Source organism: Giraffa tippelskirchi, chromosome 5 (genome assembly GCF_054371585.1).
Source record: "Giraffa tippelskirchi isolate mGirTip1 chromosome 5, T2T-mGirTip1v1.2.pri, whole genome shotgun sequence".
Taxonomy (NCBI): domain Eukaryota; kingdom Metazoa; phylum Chordata; class Mammalia; order Artiodactyla; family Giraffidae; genus Giraffa; species Giraffa tippelskirchi.
Genome location: NC_137279.1, coordinates 62,240,783 through 62,248,983, shown reverse-complemented (window position 1 = coordinate 62,248,983; position 8,201 = coordinate 62,240,783). Strand labels below are relative to the sequence as shown.

At 35.9% G+C, this 8,201-nt stretch overlaps 1 pseudogene; it reads left to right on the top strand.

Moving 5' to 3' along the window:
- Positions 1-7,890: 7,890 nt before the first annotated feature.
- LOC145507998 (small nucleolar RNA U3) lies at positions 7,891-7,989 on the top strand (annotated as a pseudogene).
- Positions 7,990-8,201: the final 212 nt, after the last annotated feature.

Here is an 8,201-nt window from a genome sequence, read left to right as displayed (position 1 = left end):
GCAGAAAGCAAGTTGAACTTGGGCTTAGAAAACAAAGAAAATATTTTTGCAGAATAAATTTAAAAGGCTCTTGTTTCTACAGAACTCTTGAGAGTCCCTTGGACTGCAAGGAGATCCAAACAATCCATCCTAAAGGAGATCAATCCTGGGTGTTCATTGGAAAGACTGATGTTGAAGCTGAAACTCCAATACTTTGGCCACCTCATGCAAAGAGTTGACTCATTGGAAAAGACCCTAATGCTGCGTAGGATTAGGGGCAGGAGGAGAAGGGGACGACAGAGGATGAGATGGTTGGATGGCATCACCGACTCGATGGACATGGGTTTGGGTAGACTCCGGGAGTTGGCGATGGACAGAGAGGCCTGGCGTGCTGCAATTCATGGGGTCGCAGAGTCGGACACGACTGAGCAACTGAACTGAACTGAACTGAAAACAAAATTAATTGACTTGGCTCAGGTGAAGTGGAGAGGAGGAAAGTAGATGAAAATAAGAAGAAATATAATTCAGCTGAAATTATCACTAAGAGTTTTGATGAAACACACCGGTGCTTTAAATGTCCTCCAATATTACTGAAGTCCTTCACACATGGTGTTTGGAAACTTTTTCTGTAAAGGGCCAGGTAGTGAATATTTAAGAATTGCAGGCCATATGGTCTCTGTTGCAACTGATCGACTCTGCCTGTTGCAGGAAGAAAATAGCCACCAACAAAATGTAAATGAATGGTGCTGGCTTTGGTCCGAATAAACTTTATCTAACAAAATAGACTGCAAATCAAGTTTAGCTTGTGGTGGGTGGTTTGCTGACCACTGCTTCAGACAATAATTAGACTAATTATGAATTTTTCCAATTTTTTAATTTGTTGTATAAAATATTACATAATTGAGAGATGTTTAATAACCCTGAATCAAGTATAAGCTACTGACATTCAGCAGAAAGTAAAATTTGTGTCCCAATGATTAGACAGACTGTTATGTTGGACAGTCAAGTAAGATGTGGGCTTATTCACTGAAGCAATATCTACTTCTAGTAATAGTGGTTTGAATAATAATAATGAAAAAGAAATAGCAACATGTTAGTAATCTATATGCAGTGGGTTGTAATCCATTTGATCTTGAATTTGTTCCACTTGAAGTAAACATGCTGTATCAATTGTAGGCAGTTGAAAGCCTCTGTGTACAATGATTAATGTCATTCCTTTATTTTGCAAAAGAATATACTGAACCATTCCTGTTCCATGTCTTTTGCACATATTATTTTCTATTTTTGCATTTATCTTCTTCCATTCTTTTCCATGAAAACAGTTTTACCAAAACAATATTAATAGTTCAATAAGAACTAGGAGCCCTTATTTAGTGACAATACCATTAACATTTATATAATGTTCCAATTCTTCCTTTTTGTAATCTGGTTCTCAGCCCTCAGAGAGGACTTCCTGGCATCTTAGCAGCCCCTCACCCCCTCTTGCTCTCTATTTCACTATTTTGTTGAATTTCTATCAGGGCACTTTTCACTATGTGCTATACTGTGCTATTAATAAGTCGTTTCGGTCGTGTCCAACTCTTTGAGACCCTATGCACGTATCCCATCAGGCTCCTCTGTCCATGGGAATCTCCAGAGAATACTGGAGTGGGTAGCCATTCCCTTCTCCAGGGGATCTTCCCTACCCAGAGATTGAAACTACATCTCCTGTGACCCCTGCATCTCAGGCAGATTCTTTACCACTGAGCCACCTGGGAAGCCCTTTTCACTATGTAAAATGTCTTACTTATTTGTTTGTTTGTTTCCTACTGTCCCTCAGATAAAAAATAAGATCCATGAGGAAGGATAGTGTTTATTGTATTTGCAGTGGTACCTGAAATGTGATGGACATTAAGGGGAAATTCTTAGTTGTCTGAAGGCCATAATGTCTTTTTTCTATCACCCATATCCAATCTAGAGAAGTTATTTACTGTGGAAAATCTACCAGTTTTTGCTTTGAATTGTTTAAAAATGGTTTTGATTTTCTTAAGTGTTTTCAATAATGACTTTTGAAAGCAGTAGGCTGAACAAAAGAACATCCTTCATTTTCATAGATTAGAAGTCCTTTAAACTAATGGATAAATTTAGGCCTCAGAAATTCACCTATTCTCTTGTAGAGTACAGGAAATTTCACCATCCAAGCTTCTGGTTGTTTGCTAAATTCATGTTTGCATTCCAGAATGGATTTCTAGCTTCTAATGATCTTTTTGGAGTAACAAATAGAAAGGTAAATTGATTTTAACTGGAGTGTCAGTTCTCATGGATTGGTAGTGATCGTTCACAGCATTAATGTGAGGTATGCTCTGAAGCTACATTTAGGTTCATCTGGAGAGAAAATGCCCTGGAGGAATAGTGATATTGTTTGGGGGAAAGGAGAGATTGGGTACATGATATGTATATAGCATATTTCCCATCATTTAGAAAGAAACATGGTGTTTTATTTTAAGATTTTTTTGTAAAGAAGTCTATTACTATTGTTTATATAACACTAATGCTTTCCCTTTTACATGCAAATTTATTTTGTTCTACCTTTCTCTTCACTGCTAGAATATAGATGTCTTCCGTGTTTCAGTCTTGCATTAGTTATTAATAGGAATATCTCTTGCTTGATCAGATTCTTAGACTCAAGCAGTCATAAGTAGATTCAAACTTTAATGAACTATGTATTTCAATTCCATTTCATGTTAAATTTTAAATAGTTATACCATAGTTACAGAGAAAAACAAATGTTAGCTGATGAAATATTAACAATATAGAAAATATGAGAACACAATTGAATGACAATGAAAATGGCATTAATATCAAATAATGTCTGGACATTTTTACTCCCATTACATTATTTATTGTGGCTGGCAATGTTTATATGGCCATCTGTTCAATATCCAAAGTGCTGCATGTCATTAAGATACTAACTTGCTATCAGATGCAAAAAATGTGTACGGCTTATAGTCTAACTATTTTATGTTAGGAAATTTGAAATATAAATTCCTTTTAGGAAATGTAAATCCTTATGTAATCATTGTGAGAGTTATCTTCAATTGTAAAAACTACTGGTTCTATTTATATGGTTTTGTTTCCAAGACACTGGGTATGAAATCTATGATAGGGAGTTTGGCATCTATTAAGTCTAAAACAAAGAGATGTTCTCTGGTAACGAAGCAAAGCCCTTGTCTGAAAGCTAAAAATACATATCTAGGATCATAATACAACAAAAGACCACTATCACTTAAATCCATTGACTGTGAGTTTTGAGTTAGAGAATCAAAACTTTTGGATTACAGTGACCCCATGGGCTGATTATTCCAAATACCGTTTACTTGAATTCTTTCATGAACATAATTACTAAATCATTATCTACTACAAAGTTTGTAGATTTTAACTTCAAGATTAATATTTTGAACCAAAAATGTAATAAAAAATAGTATGGACATTTTTAAAACAGAAAATTAAGATGAACATAAGACCGGTGGTTTTCCCAATAAAAGATCATTGGCAATTATTAATGAGCTATCCTACACAGTCACACACACACACATCCCTCTTGCTCCATTTTCCCTTAATTGGTGAAAAAGTTTGTTGCATACTCATACCTCTCTGAATAACAAAGTCTGTAAACCACTGAGGTACTCTGAAATAGTCTTTATCATATTTGCAGAATGTGAGGTATCATAAATTTACATGTTGGGCTGAAATATAACTTCTTACAACTTTAAGCTATAACTTCAAGTTCTGCCTTTTGAGATTACACAGCAAAGTCTAATGCATCTCTATGTAAAGGTTACCAAATATTTGGGAAATAGATTATATTTCTTGAATTTATTCCCTGGGTTATACCCTCCAATTCTCGTGACTTCTGTGGTCATTTTCCATGAACACACATTATTTTTTTTTCCAATGTCCTTCCTAAAACGTTATGCTCATCATGGCATATATTTAATGACAAAGAAAAATATCGACAATCCAACTACATATATTCTAAAAATAAATCACTATCTCTGAATTCTGATAAAAATGCAAAGTAAGGAAAGTATTTGTGGAGTATAGCATGAGGGATTTGCAGTCCAGACACTCATTAAATAACTCTAAAATACATTTTTGGATTAAATGCCACAATTAGGAAATTCCCAGGGGATTATCCAAACCTTTTTGTGCCTTGACCATGACAGAATCAGATTAAGTTGAAAATATTAAAAGAAGCAGTTTTTGGAAATTCGCCACTCTTTTTCTTCCCCTATTTGTAGTTAAATATGTTTATCTTTATATCACCTTAGGTCCATTTAGGATAATGTGTCTCTGTTCAAATCAAGTGCAAGAAATCTTGGAGTCATATTTTTGGCTCCTCTTGGAATAAACTAGTACATCTTCTCAATCCATATGTTTTAGGTATGAGATTAATATGTGGTTTAATCTCACTTTACATCCTTGACTTCCTGACTTTTTCAAAATACTTACCTAAAACCATTTCACTTTTCAAAGAATAAATTGAGTAGGAAGAAAATATAATTGCTTACAGAACTGAACACTGTACTAGGTAAAATTACCCCTTTTATGTTTCCAACACAGTAAGACATGACAATTAAATGAATTTGTACACATAAAGACTACTGTATCATCTGATATAATAACAGGGCTCAGAGATATCAAGGCACTCCATTCACCTTCAGCCCGTTTGTGCTGGCTGTCAGCTTTGGTACTTTGAGTTCCCTCCACAATCTCACTCACCATTAAGCAGACTGACATTTTCATAATAAGGTGGTCTCATGACTGTAGAAGATCAAAAGTAGAAACTACAAGCCCTCTTGAGGCCTAACTTTAGGGCTATTCCTGCATGGTGCTATTTTTTCAATATCCTGTTAGCCAAAACAGTCCAGATTTTACCTCTTCATTAAAAGGCAACTAAATCTCATTCCCAGCAAGCATGATAACTAAAGATGATACTTGACAACAATGTATCCCACTGTTACTAATGAACTTGGAATGTCATTGGAGAGAGAGTAACAGCAAGAAGGACCATTACAGGAAGTTGTCCTGTTCTCAGAAGTGCAAAAGTTTTAGAAGAAATAGATAAAAGTGAGCCTGGAAGGAAAAGTAAAATATATTCAAGCAATACAATTATACACTGTGGTCATTCATATAAAGAGGCTATTTATTTATTCTCATTGGGAGCACATCAATCTCAGCTATAGAGTAGATCATCTCCACCTAACAAAAAGCTAAAGAAAGAAAATAAAACTCTCATAACTGCTGCAACTTAAAATATAAAAGAATGTCTATTTCTTTTATCTCATTTAAATTCTACACCTACTCTGAAAAGTAAATTGTATCAGTGGCATTTTAAAGACGAGAAAGTTGAAATAGGGTAATTTGCCAAAAATCCTGGCCTGCTATTCTAATCGAGCAAAAACAGAAAGGAAATTGTAATCCTGGTCTGAGAATTGGGAAGATGGAACATAAGGACTTTTTCCAGGGTTGTTTTCCTTCCACTTGACACAATTATCAGGAAACAAGCAGAACAAGGACTACTTTACATTCATGCATAAAAGGGTGTGGGGAGAGGATGCAGCTCCTCACATGGGAGGCCTGAAATTCCATAGTCACTGTGGAATTTGAGGACCCTTTGACTTAGAGGAACAAAGTAAATGCAAGTTTACTGCCTTATGTATCACTGACTGGCAAGTAGGCATATAAGCTCTCAATTATCTATCCACTTTCATGTCCTGGCTATTTAAACAGTGATGTTATGAATATCACTCTTTCAAACTGTGGTGCTGGAGAAGACTCTAGAGAGTGCCCTGGACTGCATGTAGATCAAGCCAGTCAATCCTAAAGGAAATCAACCCTGAATAATCATTTTAAGGACTGTTGTGAAGCTGAAGCTCCAATACTTTGGCCATCTGATGCGAAGAAACCCTGATGCTGGGAAAGATTGAAGGCGAAAGGAGAAGGAGGTACCAGAGGATGAGATGCTAGATAGCATCACCAACTCAATGGACATGAATTTAAGCAAACTCTCAGAGATAATGGAGAACAGAGGAGCCTGGAGTGCTGCTGTCCATGGGGTCGCAAAGAGTCATACAGGACTTAGTGACTGAACAACAACAACTTTGTATGTTATATTCCTATGGATTCTTATTACCAGGTTTCCAGTTCTGAACTCTGTACTTTTTTGATAACACTAAATTGCTTCCTTATGGAAAATCTCTCATTTTTAACCTCTAGTTAACTTTGAATTCATTTTCATGAGGGAGATATTGCATATCTAATTATATAGCATCTCTGTGTCACTATATTAAATTCCATGACAAATATGCTCATCTGCAAGATTTTTGTTAAGTCTAGCTAGTGGATTTATAGAATTTTATTCATTTAGTATCATGTTTTAAAATTTTGAGGGACAATTGCATAGTAAAATACTCAATTGAGTGCAGGTGAGAAAGCCATGTCCTCAAATGCTTCCAAGCTTCTCTTTTTAAATTGGAAAATACTTATATAATGTCTTATAATAAGATGTGGAGAAGGAAATGGCAAACCACTCCAGTATTCCTGGCTGGAAAATCCCATGGACCGAGGAGCCTGGTGGGCTACAGTCCATGAGGTCACAAAGAGTCGGACACAACTGAGTGATTGAGCAAACACAATAAGTTGCCTATTACTTTTCCAGGTCACTTACACCTAAAAATATTATAAAAAGCAAACACTGAACCTTTCTGGGTTTGAACACAAAAATTAAAAGCTTCCTTATTTTTGATTCTTGGCTTTTTGGAGCATCTCCAGGGGAGCACTGCTTCACTACAGATTGAGTGAGTTAACCTGCTGCCCTCAAGGCTATTTGTCTCTATGGAACTTACTCATTCATCCTCAAAGGCACCTTTCCCTTCAAAGCCACGCAAGCAGAGAAGTTCTTGTACAGAAAGAGAATTAATCATGTATTTGTCATACTGCACACAAAATAAGTCATTTGATACAATGGAGCAAACTGTTAGCTGTAAGTTAGCTCATTCCAGTAGTGTTTTACAATATGATGTTAGCCATATGCCTCTTAAGAGACAGGGAGGATGGATGGCAGGGGGAAATATTTTAATTTTCAATTTGCACAAGTACAGCACTCAACCTCAGAAACATTTTAAAGGAAGTATAGTAAGAAGGCAATGTAATACAGAGACTAAATATTATATTTCTGTCACGCGAATGTATGCTTCTCGGTTCTGACTAGTCACAACAAAGATTTGGAGTGATGGACATTAGAGCCCTCGGCGGGTCACAGCTCTCGGGTCTTGGACAGACCGTCTTATAGCTCTTAGATGAATCAGTGTTACAGCTCTATTTTATTTAGATAATAGCAGGAAAATCCATCCTCGAAGAGTGAGGGCATGCCGACCCAAAGATGTGAAAAGAAGAACACTCCAGCGCACGGGAGAGAGAGAGAGGGAGAAAGCAATTTGGCTCCTCTTTTTATATGTTATCTTTTCCTTCCCCTGGGCTGGCCCTATGTAAATTGGGCTAGCCAAGAGTGTTGTTTCTTCTACCTGAGGTCCTCACTCCGATTCCCGGACCTTCCTTTGTTATATTTTCGCAGGCTTTTCCCTTCCTTGTCTTTAAGCCACCATCATTCTGGACTCCTGTTTCCTATTCTAACTACCTAACATTTCTATCAGGAGTTCTGATACATTTTTCTTAGACCCAAGCTTGAAATACTTAAATCGATATAGGTGCTAATAATTGGATGGGCTACAATTTATTATGAATCATTAAAACTTTACTATATTTTTTTACTTAGATTCTCAGCAGTTTTAATTACTTAGCACATTCTATCACTTGTTTTCCTCTTATCTAGGAAATAATTCTTTTGTGTGTTGTCTTATTTTCTACATTTTGACTATACTTTCAGGGATCATTTCTATAGTTTGTTACAATTTGAGCTACTAACTACATTGAAATTTATGTAAGCAAATTTACTCTCTTAAAACTTGCCCAATGAGATGGCAGAGAAATACTTTGAAAGAGAATCCAAAGAACTATGGTTCTCTTTAAACAGCCTAAAGAGATATGGAAACATGGATTTCAGCCAAGAAAAGAAAAAGAATAATGGGAAAATAAATTAATTTTAGAAGCTATAAAGGAATAAGTACTGTAATTGGTAGATATAATATTAGAGTCATTTAGAAATACACATTTTAGACATT